General features: G+C 42.5%; 1 long non-coding RNA gene and 6 other non-coding genes across 7 annotated transcripts in view; all 7 read right to left on the bottom strand.

Annotated features, from left to right (window-relative positions):
• LOC140410244 (uncharacterized) overlaps nucleotides 1–20890 on the bottom strand; it is an 857189-nt gene that overhangs the window by 563120 nt on the left and 273179 nt on the right. The window lies entirely within an intron of this gene.
• On the bottom strand, nucleotides 1702–1775 carry trnat-cgu (transfer RNA threonine (anticodon CGU)). Its single transcript has one exon. It is a non-coding gene; the product is annotated as a tRNA-Thr (tRNA).
• On the bottom strand, nucleotides 3359–3432 carry trnat-agu (transfer RNA threonine (anticodon AGU)). The gene has a single exon. It is a non-coding gene; the product is annotated as a tRNA-Thr (tRNA).
• trnat-agu (transfer RNA threonine (anticodon AGU)) lies at nucleotides 5020–5093 on the bottom strand. The gene has a single exon. It is a non-coding gene; the product is annotated as a tRNA-Thr (tRNA).
• On the bottom strand, nucleotides 6675–6748 carry trnat-agu (transfer RNA threonine (anticodon AGU)). The gene has a single exon. It is a non-coding gene; the product is annotated as a tRNA-Thr (tRNA).
• Nucleotides 8336–8409, bottom strand: trnat-agu (transfer RNA threonine (anticodon AGU)). Its single transcript has one exon. It is a non-coding gene; the product is annotated as a tRNA-Thr (tRNA).
• Nucleotides 19366–19439, bottom strand: trnat-cgu (transfer RNA threonine (anticodon CGU)). The gene has a single exon. It is a non-coding gene; the product is annotated as a tRNA-Thr (tRNA).

The following is a 20890-nucleotide window of genomic DNA, read 5'->3' as shown; positions in this document are numbered from 1 at the left end:
TGTTGAGCATCACTCCAGCTGTTAATTTCCATTGAAGGCACTGCTGAGAGTTGAACTCAGAATCTCCTGTCTATTAGACAGGTGCTTTAACCATCTAAGCCACAGCACCAGCATGTAAGCTTAGCGTGGAAGTTTAGAACAGATTTCAATCATTTTGATTCAACATCAGTTTTCCTGACATCTCATACGGGCCTTCCGAGTGCAAATTAAAATATTCATTGGCACTGGTCTTTGAAACTGTAAAATTGCATTTATTACTGGAAATGCTGGATTTGTAGCAGTTCTGCATGGGATAAGTAAACAAACAGGAAATGATTGGTCGAACTGGGAAGTGAGTGAACATGACCAGAAATCTATTGTGGTTTAATACAGGACAATGTCAGGAGAGAGTTTTAACATGAACTGAAAATGTAGCAAACTTCTTGACAATTCTCCATGGCTGTTGCTCTTTAGCAAAGATGATATTGTCACCGCTCTTCCATTTTCCTTGACCCGTTCTGCATTCCTTCTTTGTCTTTTTTGTTGTTCATTGGGAAGCAAACATCTTGAGCCAAAGTGAGAGCCCTGATCGGGACTTGAACGCTGGACCCTCATATTAAAAGTCTGAAGCTCTACCGAATGAGCTACCAAGGCCTAATCTTTGCTGGTTCTCACAATTTACTTCAACGTCTCATGAGGGATGTTTTGAATTTCCTTCTTTGGTGATGCAGCCTCTCCAGCTCATTTTACTCGCAGGCAGAGCAGCAGCCTCCGTTTGGCTTCCTTTCACAAATTCTTCAGCTTGCACCAACTACTCGCTTCTCACCAGTGACTTGTGATGTGACATCAGTTGTTACCCCCGGACCTGCACTGTCACTTCAAGGCTTTGAAGATTACGTTTAATTCGGTGAAATATAAGTGGGAAGCTACAAAGGCACAGATTGTATTGTGAGAGAGAGTAAAGGGTGTCATCTGGCGTTTGTTGTGGCAGAGTGTGAATGCAAGTAAGGTTAACCGGTCAAGTTGCAAAGTGTCAAAATCTCAAAGTTTTTGGGTGGAAATAGATTTGTCAGCACCAAATCTTCATGCAAAACGGACCGCTATTTCTCCCGCCCGAATTGTTCTTGCTAACGTACAGCAACAGAAATTGTTCAATATTAAAGCAAATTACTGCGGATGTGAAATCTCAAAGAAAAAGGGGAAAAGATGGAACATCTCAGCGGTTTTGGCGGCATCTGGGAAGAGAGAACTGAGCAATTTTTTCGACTCAGGGTCACTCTTCGGCAGAGCAAATCAGTTAATCATTCAATCGTTACACTCTGTTGTCGTTGCTATACTTTTAAAATGTCCCTCCAGGTTTTCTTGAGGGAAATCCTATTATGCATTCAAAGGAAAATACCGCGGATGCTGCAAATCTGCAAGAGAAACTAAAAGTGAGAGGATAAAATCTTTAAAATTCTGAGGTTATCCGTGGTGCCAGACACAGAGTTAAAGTTTCAAATGCGCGATATCCTTCTACAAGGCTGAAGCGAGGAGGAAATGCGATGGTGTAGGTGAGCAAAATTGAAGATGAGCGGAAAATGTGAGTTTAAAGGTTTGAAAAAATTGCTTCAGCACACGAGGAAAAGCGAGTTTTAAGGTTCGCGTTGCAGGAATTGTGCCAACATTTTCTGCATTTACCATGAAATGTTCAGCATTACTCCAGCTGTGAATTTCCATTGAAGGCACTGCTGAGATTTGAACTCAGGATCTCCTGTTTACGAGACAAGCGCTTTAACCATCTAAGCCACAGCACCAGCATGCAAGCTTAGCGTGCAAGTTTAGAACAGATTTCAATCATTTTGATTCAACATCAGTTTTCCTGACATCTCATACGGGCCTTCCGAGTGCAAATTAAAATATTCATTGGCACTAGTCTTTGAAAATGTAAAATTGCATTTATTACTGGAAATGCTGGATTTGTAGCAGTTCTGCATGGGATAAGTAAACAAACAGGAAATGATTGGTCGAACTGGGAAGTGAGTGAACATGACCAGAAATCTATTGTAGTATAATACAGGACAATGGCAGGAGAGGGTTTTAACATGAACTGAAAATGAAGCAAACTTCTAGACAATTCTCCATGGCTGTTGCACTTTAGCAAAGATGATATTGTCACCGTTCTTCCATTTTCCCTGACCCGTTCTGCATTCTTTATTCTTCTTTTTTGTTGTTCATTGGGAAGCAAACGTCTTGAGCCAAAGTAAGAGCCCTGATAGGGACTTGAACGCTGGACCCTCATAATAAAAGTATGAAGCTCTACCGAATGAGCTACCAAGGCCCAATATTTGCTGGTTCTCATAATTTACTTCAACGTCTCATGAGGGATGTTTTCAATTTCCTTCTTTGGTGATGCAGCCTCTCCAGCTCATTTTACTCGCAGGCATAGCAGCAGCCTCCGTTTGGCTTCCTTTCACAAATTCTTCAGCTTGCACCAACTACTCGCTTCTTACCAGTGACTTGTGATGTGACATCAGTTGTTACCCCCGGACCTGCAATGTCACTTCAAGGCTTTGAAGGTTACGTTTAATTCGGTGAAATATAAGTGGGAAGCTACAAAGACACAGATTGTATTGTGAGAGAGAGTAAAGGGTGTCACCTGGTGTTTGTTGTGGCAGAGTGTGAATGCAAGTAAGGTTAACCGGTCAAGTTGCAAAGTGTCAAAATCTCAAAGTTTTTGGGTGGAAATAGATTTGTCAGCACCAAATCTTCATGCAAAACGGACCGCTATTTCTCCCGCCCGAATTGTTCTTGCTAACGTACAGCAACAGAAATTGTTCAATATTAAAGCAAATTACTGCGGATGTGAAATCTCAAAGAAAAAGGGGAAAAGATGGAAAATCTCAGCGGTTCTGGCGGCATCTGGGAAGAGAGAACTGAGCAATTTTTTTGACTCAGGGTCACTCTTCGGCAGAGCAAATCAGTTAATCATTCAATCGTTACACTCTGTTGTCGTTGCTATACTTTTAAAATGTTCCTCCAGGTTTTCTTGATGTAAATCCTATTATGCATTCAAAGGAAAATACCGTGGATGCTGCAAATCTGCAAGAGAAACTAAAAGTGAGAGGATAAAATCTTTAAAATTCTGAGGTTATCCGTGGTGCCAGACACAGAGTTAAAGTTTCAAATGCGCGATATCCTTCTACAAGGCTGAAGCGAGGAGGAAATGCGATGGTGTAGGTGAGCAAAATTGAAGATGAGCGGAAAATGTGAGTTTAAAGGTTTGAAAAAATTGGTTCAGCACACAATAGAAAGCAAGCTTTAAGGTCCGCGTTGCAGGGATTGCGCCAACATTATCTATGAAATGTTGAGCATCACTCTAGCTGTTAATTTCCATTGAAGGCACTGCTGAGGTTTGAACTCAGGATCTCCTGTTTACTAGACAGGCGCTTTAACCATCTAAGCCACAGCACCAGCATGCAAGCTTGGCGTGCAAGTTTAGAACAGATTTCAATCATTTTGATTCAACATCACTTTTCTTGCCATCTCATACGGGCCTTCCGAGTGCAAATTAAAATATTCAGTAGCACTGGTCTTTGAAACTGTAAAATTGCATTTATTACTGGAAATGCTGGATTTGTAGCAGTTCTGCATGGGATTAGTAAACAAACAGGAAATGATTGGTCGAACTGGGAAGTGAGTGAACATGACCAGAAATCTATTGTGGTTATAATACAGGACAATGTCAGGAGAGAATTTTAACATTAACTGAAAATGATGCAAACTTCTTGACAATTCTCCATGGCTGTTGCTCTTTAGCAAAGATGATATTGTCACCGTTCTTCCATTTTCCCTGACCCGTTCTGCATTCTTTATTCTTCTTTTTTGTTGTTCATTGGGAAGCAAACATCTTGAGCCAAAGTAAGAGCCCTGATACGGACTTGAACGCTGGACCCTCATAATAAAAGTCTGAAGCTCTACCGAATGAGCTACCAAGGCCCAATCTTTGCTGGTTCTCATAATTTACTTCAACGTCTCATGAGGGATGTTTTGAATTTCCTTCTTTGGTGATGCAGCCTCTCCAGCTCATTTTACTCGCAGGCACAGCAGAAGCCTCCGTTTGGCTTCCTTTCAGAAATTCTTCAGCTTGCACCAACTAATCGCTTCTTACCAGTCACTTGTGATGTGACAACAGCTGTCACCCCCGGACCTGCACTGTCACTTCAAGGCTTTGAAGATTACGTTTAATTCGGTGAAATATAAGTGGGAAGCTACAAAGACAGAGATTATATTGTGAGAGAGAGTAAAGGGTGTCATCTGGTGTTTGTTGTGGCAGAGTGTGAATGCAAGTAAGGTAAACCGGTCATGTTGCAAAGTGTCAAAATCTCAAGGTTTTTGGGTGGGAATAGATTTGTCAGCACCAAATCTTCATGCAAAACGGACCGCTATTTCTCCCGCCCGAATTGTTCTTGCTAACGTACAGCAACAGAAATTGTTCAATATAAAAGCAAATTACTGCGGATGTGAAATCTCAAAGAAAAAGGGGAAAAGATGGAAAATCTCAGCGGTTCTGGCGGCATCTGGGAAGAGAGAACTGAGCAATTTTTTTGACTCAGGGTGACTCTTCGGCAGAGCAAATCAGTTAATCATTCAATCGTTACACTCTGTTGTCGTTGCTATACTTATAAAATGTTCCTCCAGGTTTTCTTGAGGTAAATCCTATTATGCATTCAAAGGAAAATACCGCAGATGCTGCAAATCTGCAAGAGAAACGAAAAGTGAGAGGATAAAATCTTCAAAAACCTGAGGAGTGGTGCAGACACAGAGTTAAAGTTTCAAATGCGCGATATCCTTCTACAGGGCTGAAGCGAGGAGGAAATGCGATGGTGTAGGTGAGCAAAATTGAAGATGAGCGGAAAAATAGAGTTTAAAGCTTTGATAAAAGTGCTTCAGCACACAAGGGAAAGCGAGCTTTAAGGTTCGCGTTGCAGGGATTGTGTCAACATTTACTGCATTCACCTTGAAATGTTGAGCATCACTCCAGCTGTTAATTTCCATTGAAGGTACTGCTGAGATTTAAACTCAGGATCTCTTGTTTACTAGACAGGTGCTTTAACCATCTAAGCCACAGCACCAGCATGCAAGGTTAGCGTGCAAGTTTAGAACAGATTTCAATCATTTTGATTCAACATCAGTTTGCCTGACATCTCATACGGGCCTTCCGAGTGCAAATTAAAATATTCATTGGCACTGGTCTTTGAAACTGTAAAATTGCACTTATTACTGGAAATGCTGGATTTGTAGCAGTTCTGCATGGGATAAGTAAACAAACAGGAAATGATTGGTCGAACTGGGAAGTGAGTGAACATGACCAGAAATCTATTGTGGTATAATACAGGACAATGTCAGGAGAGAATTTTAACATGAACTGAAAATGAAGCAAACTTCTTGACAATTCTCCATGGATGTTGAAATTTAGGAAAGATGATATTGTCACCGTTCATCCATTTTCCCTGACCCGTTCTGCATTCTTTATTCTTCTTTTTTGTTGTTCATTGGGAAGCAAACGTCTTGAGCCATAGTAAGAGCCCTGATAGGGACTTGAACGCTGGACCCTCATATTGAAATTCTGAAGCTCTATCGAATGAGCTACCAAGGCCTAATCTTTGCTGGTTCTCTAAGTTACTTCAAAGTCTCATGAGGGATGTTTTGAATTTCCTTCTTTGGTTATGCAGCCTCTCCAGCTCATTTTACTCGCAGGCAGAGCAGCAGCCTCCGTTTGGCTTCCTGTCACAAATTCTTCATGTGCACCAACTACTCGCTTCTTACCAGTGACTTGTGATGTGACATCAGTTGTTACCCCCGGACCTGCACTGTCACTTCAAGGCTTTGAAGATTACGTTTAATTCGGTGAAATATAAGTGGGAAGCTACAAAGACACAGATTGTATTGTGAGAGAGAGTAAAGGGTGTTATCTGGTGTTTGTTGTGGCAGAGTGTGAATGCAAGTAAGGTTAACCGGTCAAGTTGCAAAGTGTCAAAATCTCAAAGTTTTTGGGTGGAAATAGATTTGTCAGCACCAAATCTTCATGCAAAACGGACCGCTATTTCTCCCGCCCGAATTGTTCTTGCTAACGTACAGCAACAGAAATTGTTCAATATTAAAGCAAATTACTGCGGATGTGAAATCTCAAAGAAAAAGGGGAAAAGATGGAAAATCTCAGCGGTTCTGGCGGCATCTGGGAAGAGAGAACTGAGCAATTTTTTTGACTCAGGGTCACTCTTCGGCAGAGCAAATCAGTTAATCATTCAATCGTTACACTCTGTTGTCGTTGCTATACTTTTAAAATGTTCCTCCAGGTTTTCTTGATGTAAATCCTATTATGCATTCAAAGGAAAATACCGTGGATGCTGCAAATCTGCAAGAGAAACTAAAAGTGAGAGGATAAAATCTTTAAAATTCTGAGGTTATCCGTGGTGCCAGACACAGAGTTAAAGTTTCAAATGCGCGATATCCTTCTACAAGGCTGAAGCGAGGAGGAAATGCGATGGTGTAGGTGAGCAAAATTGAAGATGAGCGGAAAATGTGAGTTTAAAGGTTTGAAAAAATTGGTTCAGCACACAATAGAAAGCAAGCTTTAAGGTCCGCGTTGCAGGGATTGCGCCAACATTATCTATGAAATGTTGAGCATCACTCTAGCTGTTAATTTCCATTGAAGGCACTGCTGAGGTTTGAACTCAGGATCTCCTGTTTACTAGACAGGCGCTTTAACCATCTAAGCCACAGCACCAGCATGCAAGCTTGGCGTGCAAGTTTAGAACAGATTTCAATCATTTTGATTCAACATCACTTTTCTTGCCATCTCATACGGGCCTTCCGAGTGCAAATTAAAATATTCAGTAGCACTGGTCTTTGAAACTGTAAAATTGCATTTATTACTGGAAATGCTGGATTTGTAGCAGTTCTGCATGGGATTAGTAAACAAACAGGAAATGATTGGTCGAACTGGGAAGTGAGTGAACATGACCAGAAATCTATTGTGGTTATAATACAGGACAATGTCAGGAGAGAATTTTAACATTAACTGAAAATGATGCAAACTTCTTGACAATTCTCCATGGCTGTTGCTCTTTAGCAAAGATGATATTGTCACCGTTCTTCCATTTTCCCTGACCCGTTCTGCATTCTTTATTCTTCTTTTTTGTTGTTCATTGGGAAGCAAACATCTTGAGCCAAAGTAAGAGCCCTGATACGGACTTGAACGCTGGACCCTCATAATAAAAGTCTGAAGCTCTACCGAATGAGCTACCAAGGCCCAATCTTTGCTGGTTCTCATAATTTACTTCAACGTCTCATGAGGGATGTTTTGAATTTCCTTCTTTGGTGATGCAGCCTCTCCAGCTCATTTTACTCGCAGGCACAGCAGAAGCCTCCGTTTGGCTTCCTTTCAGAAATTCTTCAGCTTGCACCAACTAATCGCTTCTTACCAGTCACTTGTGATGTGACAACAGCTGTCACCCCCGGACCTGCACTGTCACTTCAAGGCTTTGAAGATTACGTTTAATTCGGTGAAATATAAGTGGGAAGCTACAAAGACAGAGATTATATTGTGAGAGAGAGTAAAGGGTGTCATCTGGTGTTTGTTGTGGCAGAGTGTGAATGCAAGTAAGGTAAACCGGTCATGTTGCAAAGTGTCAAAATCTCAAGGTTTTTGGGTGGGAATAGATTTGTCAGCACCAAATCTTCATGCAAAACGGACCGCTATTTCTCCCGCCCGAATTGTTCTTGCTAACGTACAGCAACAGAAATTGTTCAATATAAAAGCAAATTACTGCGGATGTGAAATCTCAAAGAAAAAGGGGAAAAGATGGAAAATCTCAGCGGTTCTGGCGGCATCTGGGAAGAGAGAACTGAGCAATTTTTTTGACTCAGGGTGACTCTTCGGCAGAGCAAATCAGTTAATCATTCAATCGTTACACTCTGTTGTCGTTGCTATACTTATAAAATGTTCCTCCAGGTTTTCTTGAGGTAAATCCTATTATGCATTCAAAGGAAAATACCGCAGATGCTGCAAATCTGCAAGAGAAACGAAAAGTGAGAGGATAAAATCTTCAAAAACCTGAGGAGTGGTGCAGACACAGAGTTAAAGTTTCAAATGCGCGATATCCTTCTACAGGGCTGAAGCGAGGAGGAAATGCGATGGTGTAGGTGAGCAAAATTGAAGATGAGCGGAAAAATAGAGTTTAAAGCTTTGATAAAAGTGCTTCAGCACACAAGGGAAAGCGAGCTTTAAGGTTCGCGTTGCAGGGATTGTGTCAACATTTACTGCATTCACCTTGAAATGTTGAGCATCACTCCAGCTGTTAATTTCCATTGAAGGTACTGCTGAGATTTAAACTCAGGATCTCTTGTTTACTAGACAGGTGCTTTAACCATCTAAGCCACAGCACCAGCATGCAAGGTTAGCGTGCAAGTTTAGAACAGATTTCAATCATTTTGATTCAACATCAGTTTGCCTGACATCTCATACGGGCCTTCCGAGTGCAAATTAAAATATTCATTGGCACTGGTCTTTGAAACTGTAAAATTGCACTTATTACTGGAAATGCTGGATTTGTAGCAGTTCTGCATGGGATAAGTAAACAAACAGGAAATGATTGGTCGAACTGGGAAGTGAGTGAACATGACCAGAAATCTATTGTGGTATAATACAGGACAATGTCAGGAGAGAATTTTAACATGAACTGAAAATGAAGCAAACTTCTTGACAATTCTCCATGGATGTTGAAATTTAGGAAAGATGATATTGTCACCGTTCATCCATTTTCCCTGACCCGTTCTGCATTCTTTATTCTTCTTTTTTGTTGTTCATTGGGAAGCAAACGTCTTGAGCCATAGTAAGAGCCCTGATAGGGACTTGAACGCTGGACCCTCATATTGAAATTCTGAAGCTCTATCGAATGAGCTACCAAGGCCTAATCTTTGCTGGTTCTCTAAGTTACTTCAAAGTCTCATGAGGGATGTTTTGAATTTCCTTCTTTGGTTATGCAGCCTCTCCAGCTCATTTTACTCGCAGGCAGAGCAGCAGCCTCCGTTTGGCTTCCTGTCACAAATTCTTCATGTGCACCAACTACTCGCTTCTTACCAGTGACTTGTGATGTGACATCAGTTGTTACCCCCGGACCTGCACTGTCACTTCAAGGCTTTGAAGATTACGTTTAATTCGGTGAAATATAAGTGGGAAGCTACAAAGACACAGATTGTATTGTGAGAGAGAGTAAAGGGTGTTATCTGGTGTTTGTTGTGGCAGAGTGTGAATGCAAGTAAGGTTAACCGGTCAAGTTGCAAAGTGTCAAAATCTCAAAGTTTTTGGGTGGAAATAGATTTGTCAGCACCAAATCTTCATGCAAAACGGACCGCTATTTCTCCCGCCCGAATTGTTCTTGCTAATGTACAGCAACAGAAATTGTTCAATATAAAAGCAAATTACTTCGGATGTGAAATCTCAAAGAAAAAGGGGAAAAGATCGAAAATCTCAGCGGTTCTGGCGGCATTTGCGAAGAGAGAACTGAGCAATTTTTTCGACTCAGGGTCACTCTTAGTCAGAGCAAATCAGTTAATCATTCAATCGTTACACTCTGTTGTCGTTGCTATACTTTTAAAATGTGCCAGCAGGTTTTCTTGAGGTAAATCCTATTATGCATTCAAAGGAAAATACCGCGGATGCTGCAAATCTGCAAGAGAAACTAAAAGTGCGAGGATAAAATCTTTAAAAATCTGAGGATCTCCGTGGTGCCAGACACAGAGTTAAAGTTTCAAATGCGCGTGATCCTGTCAAATCCCAAATTTCTTTACCCGTCAGTCTGGCCTCAATAAAAGTCGAGATGCATTTGCAGGTACAGCATTAGTTATTTTATTTGACTTGCAAGCTTGATTCATCTCAGAGGCATAAGACACATCCAGTCTCCTACACCCCGGAAAGCGAATGAACAAAGAGACAAAGGGATCTCTGCAAATCAATTCAAATGGTATCAAGTTTCACATACACGATTCCCATAGGTCATCCTATACCCCTCCTGACCTAGTCAGACATTCTGATTGGCTCACTTCCAATCCCTTCCTCTGGCCCCTATTACCCAGCATCCTTTTCTCCTCCTTTGGTGGACACACCTCCTCCTTGCTTTGCCATGTGGTCTGAAATCATTTGTCTGTGAACTCACCAGAATGAGACTGGCGTATCTCTACATTACAGTAACTAATATCTCTAAAGTAACTATTTTATATCACATTCGTCATTCCCTCTTTTTATCATTCCATGATAACCGAACTATCAAATCCATAGCTACGGTCCCTCATCTAAAAAGATCTGTCACTGCATTTCCAATTCCTGGCGTAGCTGCACCCTCATGGATTTTGACAGCTAAGATTTTAGCGGCGTTGATCTGTTCCAGTGTATCCCACATTCTACCCATCACACATTTAAGGATGGCTGGGCCCACAAAGATGCAGCCGATAGCCACCACTAAATGCATGACCATATTTATCAACCAGTCCTTCCAACCTCCAAATCCCCAGTTACCCCAAGCGCCAGGATCCTGCATTCCGTCTAGGTGATCCCGTATGTGATCCATAAATTTAGTGATGTTAGCGGTCAAGTCCTGAACTCCCATGATACACTTGTCCTGCACTATGGCGCATACCCCACCCTCACGGGCCAGAAGATAGTCAAGAGCATACCGGTTCTGCATTGCAAACAACCGTAGCTGAGGCAATTCCTTGGTTATTGCCCCGAGGGCTCCCAAGGTTTCATTTCCCAAGATGGTAAGGCCACAAATAAAATAATTCCTATTGCTGACAGCCAAGGAACCCCCCAGTAGCCCAGTTTATCTAGCTTCGAAACGCCCATTCGGGCCACCTAGCAATGCGGAAAGCCCTCGTCCCAACAGTGATATGAGAGACATTCCCCCAGCCAAAAAGGAGCTGGAGGCCGGCGTTCAATGGAACGCAAGTGGTGTTGTAACAAACGCATTGGCCAGACGCCTGGGTGATATGGCACCTCCTGTCCGTACAGGTGGGGAACAGACATGTTATATTCGTTTCCACCTGTACCAGCAAACAGCCGTATCCTTCACTGCTGAAACAATTCTCGTACGACCGGGAATCCCTATTGGGAGTGAAGTGGCTAGGTATATATGCCCTCCACCGTTGCAGCCTATCATACTGTGAATGGGAATTATCCCGAGGAAGGGATAGGCAAATAGCCGGTGGTACGGAACCCGGATCGTAAGGAAGAGTGACTTGCTCGGGCGGTGGCTCAGAACGTTGACAATGAACCACCGTTTGGGGAGTTCCCCAAAGCGGTGAAACAGAAAATAACCTAGACACAGCTGCGGGTATTGGGTAGCAGACAACCCGTCCATGGCCATACAAGCAGTGGTAAATCTGGTAGAAGTGATTCATACTACCCAGGTTTTCCTCAGTTTGGCCTTTAACTAAATTAAGTGTATCTCCCGATAACCTACGTTCTAGCTGTACTTCCCTTCTCACACGCCCCGTCCTCTCTCTCGTCCCTCACGCTCTCTCACAATCTCTTCCTACGCTCTCCTGACGGTCTGATGTTACCTTTATCGCAACAATCTTAACACATCCAAAATCAAACTTACATGTACTCCAAAAACGAGGCAATGTCCATATAATGTTCCCTTCCCATCGCCGGGACCAGTGCAATTGCTTCATGACTCCTGCATTCTCCTTAACTTTGACGACCTTCCATGAGTCGATACCATGTCTTCGTATATGGGGGCAGCGAAGAACATTACCTTTGCATAGGTGATGTATCCTTGTAGATTGGTTGGGGTTACAAATATAGATAATATTCCCCTTTTCTATGTCCGTCGCCAATAACACTCCAAGCGAGGTGAGGCCAAATATCACACAGACGGTGCGTAGCCACCCCATCATGCTCCACACCTGTAAAACAGCACTGGAGAAGGGAGGCAGGTTAATCTGTCCAAGAAAATGAGGCCCGTTAGCAGAACTCAACTGAGCTGGTCTACTGTACCGGGGAATGATTTCCCGCATCAGAACTTTAACCACAGTAGCAGCTTTATTATCGGTAGTCGGATATGCCTCAACCCATCTGCTGAACCCATCCACAATGACCAAAACATATTTATAACATTGACACCTTTCCAACTCAATGTAATCCATTTGGAGCGTCTCAAAGGGACCACTGGGCAATGGGATTTGCCCCAACCCACAAGGGATACCTTTTCCGGTGTTATATTGCTGACAAATCAAACACCGATTACTGATACTCTGGGCCAACCCCTGCATTTTAGGGTGCCACCAAGTGTCCAGCAACAAATCACTAGTCCCCCGAGCCCCACAATGAGTGCAAAGTGTACACATTCGATGACTCATAAAGCCAGTACATCAGACATACAAGTCTGATGTGCTGGCGTGGTCCATAAAGAAGAAACAGAATCATATGTACAACCTAACCGTTTCCACATTTGTTTATCACTCTCAGGAGCGTCCTCCTGTAACCTTATGATGTCTTGGATGGTTGGCATTGACTTGTCAGAAGCAGACATATTTATAGTAAATCGTTTAGTCTGACTTAACATTTTAGGCACCATCACTTGCTGAATTTGCGCGGCTGTCCGCGCTGCACAATCTGCTTGTTCATTACCAACGTCAACTGGGGTCTAACCATTTGTGTGGGCAGCGCATTTAATAACTGAAATCTGCGCGGGCATAAGGAGGGCCTGCAGTAAGTCATTAACTAAACCCCGGTGGGATATTTGACCACACATAATCATGTCAGGTTGTTCTGACGAAATGTCACTCAAATCGACCCTTATTGTGGTAGTTTCCTGAATCAAGGCTAAACAGTCATGGCCAGGTGCGTCTTCATGGACCACTAAGAAAACAGGCTGGATTGATAGTGGTACAGTGTTTAAATGTCAGACGTGGATTGTTCAAAAGGTATATCTCATACCTATTCTGACGAGCTGCGGTAAGATGCTGAGTCTGCAGTTGCCTCAGTAGTGCGATGACCGAGTGGGAGCTATACACCGTAATATCGTGTTGGAGGGTGAGAGCAAACAACGGCTATGCGATGGCATTGATTGAACGTAAATCCTGTACTAATCGGTACTGGTCTGGTTTGGCTGGTTTAGGCACAGCAAGTATGGGGGTGTTACATTCTGATTGGCAAGGGACCAAAATACCCTGTTGCAACAGCTCTTGGGTTAATTTGTCTATAGACGGAGCAGCTTGGGATTTCAGGGGGTATTGCCGAATGGAAGGTAGCTTTACATGATCCTTAATCGTTACCTTTATAGGTGTAACATTTGTCTTTCCCACTTGTGATGGGTATTTCGCCCAGACCTGTGGATTGACATATTCCACAACATCATGTCCCCAGTGATGCTGCAGTCGAGTGTTAATTGTTTCAGGGACCTCAAAATATTTTATGGCAGTGCTGTCCGGCATGACTTGAAGTGCGTACTCTGTTGGATCCGAATGATCCACTGCCCTCCTTACCATTTGCCCCAGATCCCTGGCATGGTACTGGTCGTGGACCTGACGTGTAATATGAGGGCTTACCGAAGCTGACTGTGGCCATAAATGTGGTGGTATTGTAACAAAATCGGCTGTACCTTCTTTTCCCGTGACTGTGGCTGTACCTTTGACTGGCCATTCGGTCCCAATTAATGGCCGGTATTTGTCCTCCAACTCCCTATTTTGTCCGGTTCTGTCATAGGCCAGGGTAACGTGATGCAGTGACTGTTCAATGTCTAACGTCCACCACTGGGGGTGATAGAAATATAGCACTGTTGTCTCATCCTCCATGATTGGACCGTTACCCCTTCGTCTCCGTACTCTAGCTGCAGCTGGAAGATACACAGTAAATCTCGGGCCAACAAATTACTGTCCAATCCAGTAGTCACTACAAACTGATGATCTGCAGACTTATTCTCGCAAGTGACTGTCACAGGTTCAGAAATAGGATACTCACACACCTGTCCTTGGAACCCCGACAATTGCTGCGTGTGGTCGGATAATGGTAGTCGAAGTTCTGATTGCACAGAAGACATGGCTGCTCCAGTGTCGATTACAAATGAGTGACGTTAATCTCCAATCTGCAGAGAGATAATAGGTTCCCTGTCCGATTGGAGAGTCCTTATGACTAAATTAGCTAGTCAATCCTGTGTTGGGAAAGGGTTTGCCTGGGAGAAGTCAGTGTATCTCGTCTGTCCTCCCCTTGGTAGGTACCCCGTCCTTTGGGTCGGATAATCTCCTTCTGCTGCCTGTCTTTTAAAGGGGCATTCCTGTTGCCAGTGATCTGCATGGCCGCAATTAAAACATGCATTGCTCCCTCTGTATCTGCCCCGTCCTCTTCTCCCAGTAGACCAATGGCCCCTCAGAGGGGGCGTCGGTTGTAAAGCTATTGGTGCATACGGTGGGCCATAAAAAGGAGCTGAGGGTCCCTTTGGGTGGGTTTGATATCCTCCCCCTCGCTGATCCACCCACCCAGAGTCACAATATTGGGGCTCCTGCTGGTAAACTACCATTTCTGCCGCTTGTTGGGGTCGCAGATCATCCTTTTTCATTACATACTCAGTCTTAACCTTTGTAACCGAGCCTCCTTCCTGGCCTACACTCTCCTTCCAATAAAATCTGACTGCCCTTGCCATCTGGGAAGGGTCGTTCTCTGTCCAATTCATGTTATTACATTTCACAGCAGTAGCCACAGAAGGTGGTAGGAAATGCATTAACATAGCACAATATTGAGGGGAATTCTGACCATTTTGATATGGCAAGTCGCCTGACTGCCCACGGTAGATTTCATTAAAACGCTCCAGAAATTCCTCTGGCTCTTCAGTCTTCTTAGGTTTTCGGTCTAAGATAGCAGAAATATTTATGGGCTTTTGAAATGTGTTATTCAACGCATTCAGGATCTGTGTCCGTCTATCGTCGTCTAACGCATGGGCTTGCTGAAGTGCGGCGTGGCTAGCATAATTCAGGTGATTGGTATCTTCCTAATCGGCAACTGTCTCCGAGTCCCACCAGGGGGCACTCTAGTTATTTCCTCTGGTTCTTCCAAGACTTCGACGTCCCTCCCTGTCACTAGTGGGAGTTCTTTCTCTTCAAAATCATCTGTTGCAGCTCCCTTTGTTCTCAAAATTTGCAGTTTCCCCTTGGTTTGGTGGGATTTAGGTGGTATGCTTAATTGTTTCTGGTTAGGACCAAGCCCTTCTCTCGCTGTCCGAGATCTGGTCCTAGAGCTAACTGGGCTTGCGGAACAGAGCTCCTCTTTCTCTATGGATTGTGAAGATGGTAAATCGGGACCCACACTATCAACCAAAAAGGGCTGGAGTTACTGGCATGATTAGAATCTGGGGAGCAGTGACTGGATATAAATTATTATACTCTGGTGGTTCTGGAATTAGTGCAGACAATGCTACAGGTGCAGTCAAAACTTTTACTGGCATTTTTAAATTATTGAATTAATCATTTTCTGTCAATTCAAGGCCAGCCATTGAACTACGTAGCTCATCTTTTGTTTGACCCGAGCCTTTCCTGTCTCTACTTGCGCATTTTTTTTTCTTGGCAAAACAATTGAAAAGGTTCTAACAGTGCTCTTTTAAAACTTAAAAATGTTTGAAAATTCAAATTGAATTACTGCAACTTGCAAGCTTAGCTCTGATCTCAACTCAGAACTAAATTTACGATTTGCTTAACACAAACTTGTATAACATTTACAACTTAATTAATTCTTTATCTTAACAATTTTTCTTGAAACGAGTTTTTCTTACATTCACAAAAATGTTGGCAAAGTCAACTATCATCTCCAGATTTACACTTTTTAAAATGGTGTCAATGATCTTCTTTAAGTTTCTATTAATTCACAAATAAAATGAGATAAACATTATTTCAAGTAAGTAAAACTTTAGATTCTGGCAATTTCAATCAATTGCTTTCGAAAATAATAACTTTTATCAAAGAGGTGGAGAAACCCACTGGTTTCCTTTAATTAATTCAAAACGTAACTTTGCTGGAGTTCACTGACTCAAAGGAAAGGTATCCGATTACACTATAGGCTGCTGCTGTTATCTCAAGGCCTGAGTGAGAAGCACTGTCTGTCGTCTTTAATTTTGGCTGCTGCTGTTAACCCTTTGAGAGACTTCTGCTTCAACCAATATGCAGCATTCCCCACAATCTCAACTAGTCCTCAGAACTGCGCCCTTCGCCACTACAGCCCAAGGCTATAATTTTTTAGCTTAATCAACTATAGATTTAAAACACTCACACATGGAATTGAATCATCTTCAGATTTAAAAACACTTATACTTGACTGAACCTTCATTACTGAAGTCACATCAGCCATAAAAACACTTATACTTGACTGAACCTCCATCTACTGAAGTCACATCAGCCATAAAAACACTTATACTTGACTGAATCTCCATCTACTGAAGTCACATCAGCCATAAAAACACTTATACTTGGAATTGAATCATCTTTTAGATGTCCCATCAACCCAAAACCTAACCCAAGCCGAATCAACAATATGAAATCCCATCAATTAAATTTCTAATCCCCAGACTGACCTTTGATTTCATCGAGACGATCTTTCTGTACCAACCGCGAGTGACCAGACTAATCAGACGATAAGAAGAGGGGAACAATCAATGCGCGGTCATTTTCCAGCTGTACATTGTGGGCCCTTTTTCCCCATCCTCCTGTTCATAATCAGTCAAATTCTGATTTCGCAGTTGGTCAGAACCGTCTTGAGAAATCCCGGGTTTCGGCACTAATTGTCAAATCCCAAATTTCTTTACCCGTCAGTCTGGCCTCAATAAAAGTCGAGATGGATTTGCAGGTACAGCATTAGTTATTTTATTTGGCTTGCATGCTTGATTCATCTCAGAGGCATAAGACACATCCAGTCTACTACACCCCGGAAAGCGAATGAACAAAGAGACAAAGGGATCTCTGCAAATCAATTCAAATGGTATCAAGTTTCACCTACACGATTCCCATAGGTCATCCTATACCCCTCCTGACCTAGTAAGACATTCTGATTGGCTCACTTCCAATCCCTTCCACTGGCCCCTATTACCCAGCATCATTTTCTCCTCCTTTGGTGAACAATTGTTCAATATAAAAGCAAATTACTGCGGATGTGAAATCTGAAAGAAAAAGGAGAAAAGATGGAAAATCTCAGCGGTTCTGGCAGCATCTGTGAAGAGAGAACTGAGCAATTTTTTCGACTCAGGGTCACTCTTAGGCAGAGCAAATCAGTTAATCATTCAATCGTTACACTCTGTTGTCGTTGCTAAACTTTTAAAATGTTCCACCAGGTTTTCTTGAGGTAAATCCTATTATGCATTCAAAGGAAACTACCGCGGATGCTGCAAATCTGCAAGAGAAACTAAAAGTGAGAGGATAAAATCTTTAAAAATCTGAGGATATCCGTGGTGCCAGACACAGAGTTAAAGTTTCAAATGCGCGTGATCCTTCTACAAGGCTGAAGCGAGGCGGAAATGCGATGGTGTAGGTGAGCAAAATTGAAGATGAGCGGAAAATGGGAGTTTAAAGGTTTGAAAAAAGTGCTTCAGCACATAAGTAAAAGCGAGCTTTAAGGATTGCGTTGCAGGGATTATGTCAACATCTTCTGCATTCACCATAGAATGTTGAGCATCACTCCAGCTGTTAATTTCCATTGAAGGCACTGCTGAGAGTTGAACTCAGAATCTCCTGTCTATTAGACAGGTGCTTTAACCATCTAAGCCACAGCACCAGCATGTAAGCTTAGCGTGGAAGTTTAGAACAGATTTCAATCATTTTGATTCAACATCAGTTTTCCTGACATCTCATACGGGCCTTCCGAGTGCAAATTAAAATATTCATTGGCACTGGTCTTTGAAACTGTAAAATTGCATTTATTACTGGAAATGCTGGATTTGTAGCAGTTCTGCATGGGATAAGTAAACAAACAGGAAATGATTGGTCGAACTGGGAAGTGAGTGAACATGACCAGAAATCTATTGTGGTTTAATACAGGACAATGTCAGGAGAGAGTTTTAACATGAACTGAAAATGTAGCAAACTTCTTGACAATTCTCCATGGCTGTTGCTCTTTAGCAAAGATGATATTTTCACCGCTCTTCCATTTTCCTTGACCCGTTCTGCATTCCTTCTTTGTCTTTTTTGTTGTTCATTGGGAAGCAAACATCTTGAGCCAAAGTGAGAGCCCTGATCGGGACTTGAACGCTGGACCCTCATATTAAAAGTCTGAAGCTCTACCGAATGAGCTACCAAGGCCTAATCTTTGCTGGTTCTCACAATTTACTTCAACGTCTCATGAGGGATGTTTTGAATTTCCTTCTTTGGTGATGCAGCCTCTCCAGCTCATTTTACTCGCAGGCAGAGCAGCAGCCTCCGTTTGGCTTCCTTTCACAAATTCTTCAGCTTGCACCAACTACTCGCTTCTCACCAGTGACTTGTGATGTGACATCAGTTGTTACCCCCGGACCTGCACTGTCACTTCAAGGCTTTGAAGATTACGTTTAATTCGGTGAAATATAAGTGGGAAGCTACAAAGGCACAGATTGTATTGTGAGAGAGAGTAAAGGGTGTCATCTGGCGTTTGTTGTGGCAGAGTGTGAATGCAAGTAAGGTTAACCGGTCAAGTTGCAAAGTGTCAAAATCTCAAAGTTTTTGGGTGGAAATAGATTTGTCAGCACCAAATCTTCATGCAAAACGGACCGCTATTTCTCCCGCCCGAATTGTTCTTGCTAACGTACAGCAACAGAAATTGTTCAATATTAAAGCAAATTACTGCGGATGTGAAATCTCAAAGAAAAAGGGGAAAAGATGGAACATCTCAGCGGTTTTGGCGGCATCTGGGAAGAGAGAACTGAGCAATTTTTTCGACTCAGGGTCACTCTTCGGCAGAGCAAATCAGTTAATCATTCAATCGTTACACTCTGTTGTCGTTGCTATACTTTTAAAATGTTCCTCCAGGTTTTCTTGAGGGAAATCCTATTATGCATTCAAAGGAAAATACCGCGGATGCTGCAAATCTGCAAGAGAAACTAAAAGTGAGAGGATAAAATCTTTAAAATTCTGAGGTTATCCGTGGTGCCAGACACAGAGTTAAAGTTTCAAATGCGCGATATCCTTCTACAAGGCTGAAGCGAGGAGGAAATGCGATGGTGTAGGTGAGCAAAATTGAAGATGAGCGGAAAATGTGAGTTTAAAGGTTTGAAAAAATTGCTTCAGCACACGAGGAAAAGCGAGTTTTAAGGTTCGCGTTGCAGGGATTGTGCCAACATTTTCTGCATTTACCATGAAATGTTCAGCATTACTCCAGCTGTGAATTTCCATTGAAGGCACTGCTGAGATTTGAACTCAGGATCTCCTGTTTACGAGACAAGCGCTTTAACCATCTAAGCCACAGCACCAGCATGCAAGCTTAGCGTGCAAGTTTAGAACAGATTTCAATCATTTTGATTCAACATCAGTTTTCCTGACATCTCATAAGGGCCTTCCGAGTGCAAATTAAAATATTCATTGGCACTAGTCTTTGAAAATGTAAAATTGCATTTATTACTGGAAATGCTGGATTTGTAGCAGTTCTGCATGGGATAAGTAAACAAACAGGAAATGATTGGTCGAACTGGGAAGTGAGTGAACATGACCAGAAATCTATTGTAGTATAATACAGGACAATGGCAGGAGAGGGTTTTAACATGAACTGAAAATGAAGCAAACTTCTAGACAATTCTCCATGGCTGTTGCACTTTAGCAAAGATGATATTGTCACCGTTCTTCCATTTTCCCTGACCCGTTCTGCATTCTTTATTCTTCTTTTTTGTTGTTCATTGGGAAGCAAACGTCTTGAGCCAAAGTAAGAGCCCTGATAGGGACTTGAACGCTGGACCCTCATAATAAAAGTATGAAGCTCTACCGAATGAGCTACCAAGGCCCAATATTTGCTGGTTCTCATAATTTACTTCAACGTCTCATGAGGGATGTTTTCAATTTCCTTCTTTGGTGATGCAGCCTCTCCAGCTCATTTTACTCGCAGGCATAGCAGCAGCCTCCGTTTGGCTTCCTTTCACAAATTCTTCAGCTTGCACCAACTACTCGCTTCTTACCAGTGACTTGTGATGTGACATCAGTTGTTACCCCCGGACCTGCAATGTCACTTCAAGGCTTTGAAGGTTACGTTTAATTCGGTGAAATATAAGTGGGAAGCTACAAAGACACAGATTGTATTGTGAGAGAGAGTAAAGGGTGTCACCTGGTGTTTGTTGTGGCAGAGTGTGAATGCAAGTAAGGTTAACCGGTCAAGTTGCAAAGTGTCAAAATCTCAAAGTTTTTGGGTGGAAATAGATTTGTCAGCACCAAATCTTCATGCAAAACGGACCGCTATTTCTCCCGCCCGAATTGTTCTTGCTAACGTACAGCAACAGAAATTGTTCAATATTAAAGCAAATTACTGCGGATGTGAAATCTCAAAGAAAAAGGGGAGAAGATGGAAAATCTCAGCGGTTCTGGCGGCATCTGGGAAGAGAGAACTGAGCAATTTTTTTGACTCAGGGTCACTCTTCGGCAGAGCAAATCAGTTAATCATTCAATCGTTACACTCTGTTGTCGTTGCTATACTTTTAAAATGTTCCTCCAGGTTTTCTTGATGTAAATCCTATTATGCATTCAAAGGAAAATACCGTGGATGCTGCAAATCTGCAAGAGAAACTAAAAGTGAGAGGATAAAATCTTTAAAATTCTGAGGTTATCCGTGGTGCCAGACACAGAGTTAAAGTTTCAAATGCGCGATATCCTTCTACAAGGCTGAAGCGAGGAGGAAATGCGATGGTGTAGGTGAGCAAAATTGAAGATGAGCGGAAAA

The sequence above is a fragment of the Scyliorhinus torazame genome, chromosome 4 (genome assembly GCF_047496885.1).
Source record: "Scyliorhinus torazame isolate Kashiwa2021f chromosome 4, sScyTor2.1, whole genome shotgun sequence".
Classification (NCBI taxonomy): domain Eukaryota; kingdom Metazoa; phylum Chordata; class Chondrichthyes; order Carcharhiniformes; family Scyliorhinidae; genus Scyliorhinus; species Scyliorhinus torazame.
This window is presented reverse-complemented; position numbering and strand designations above follow the sequence as displayed.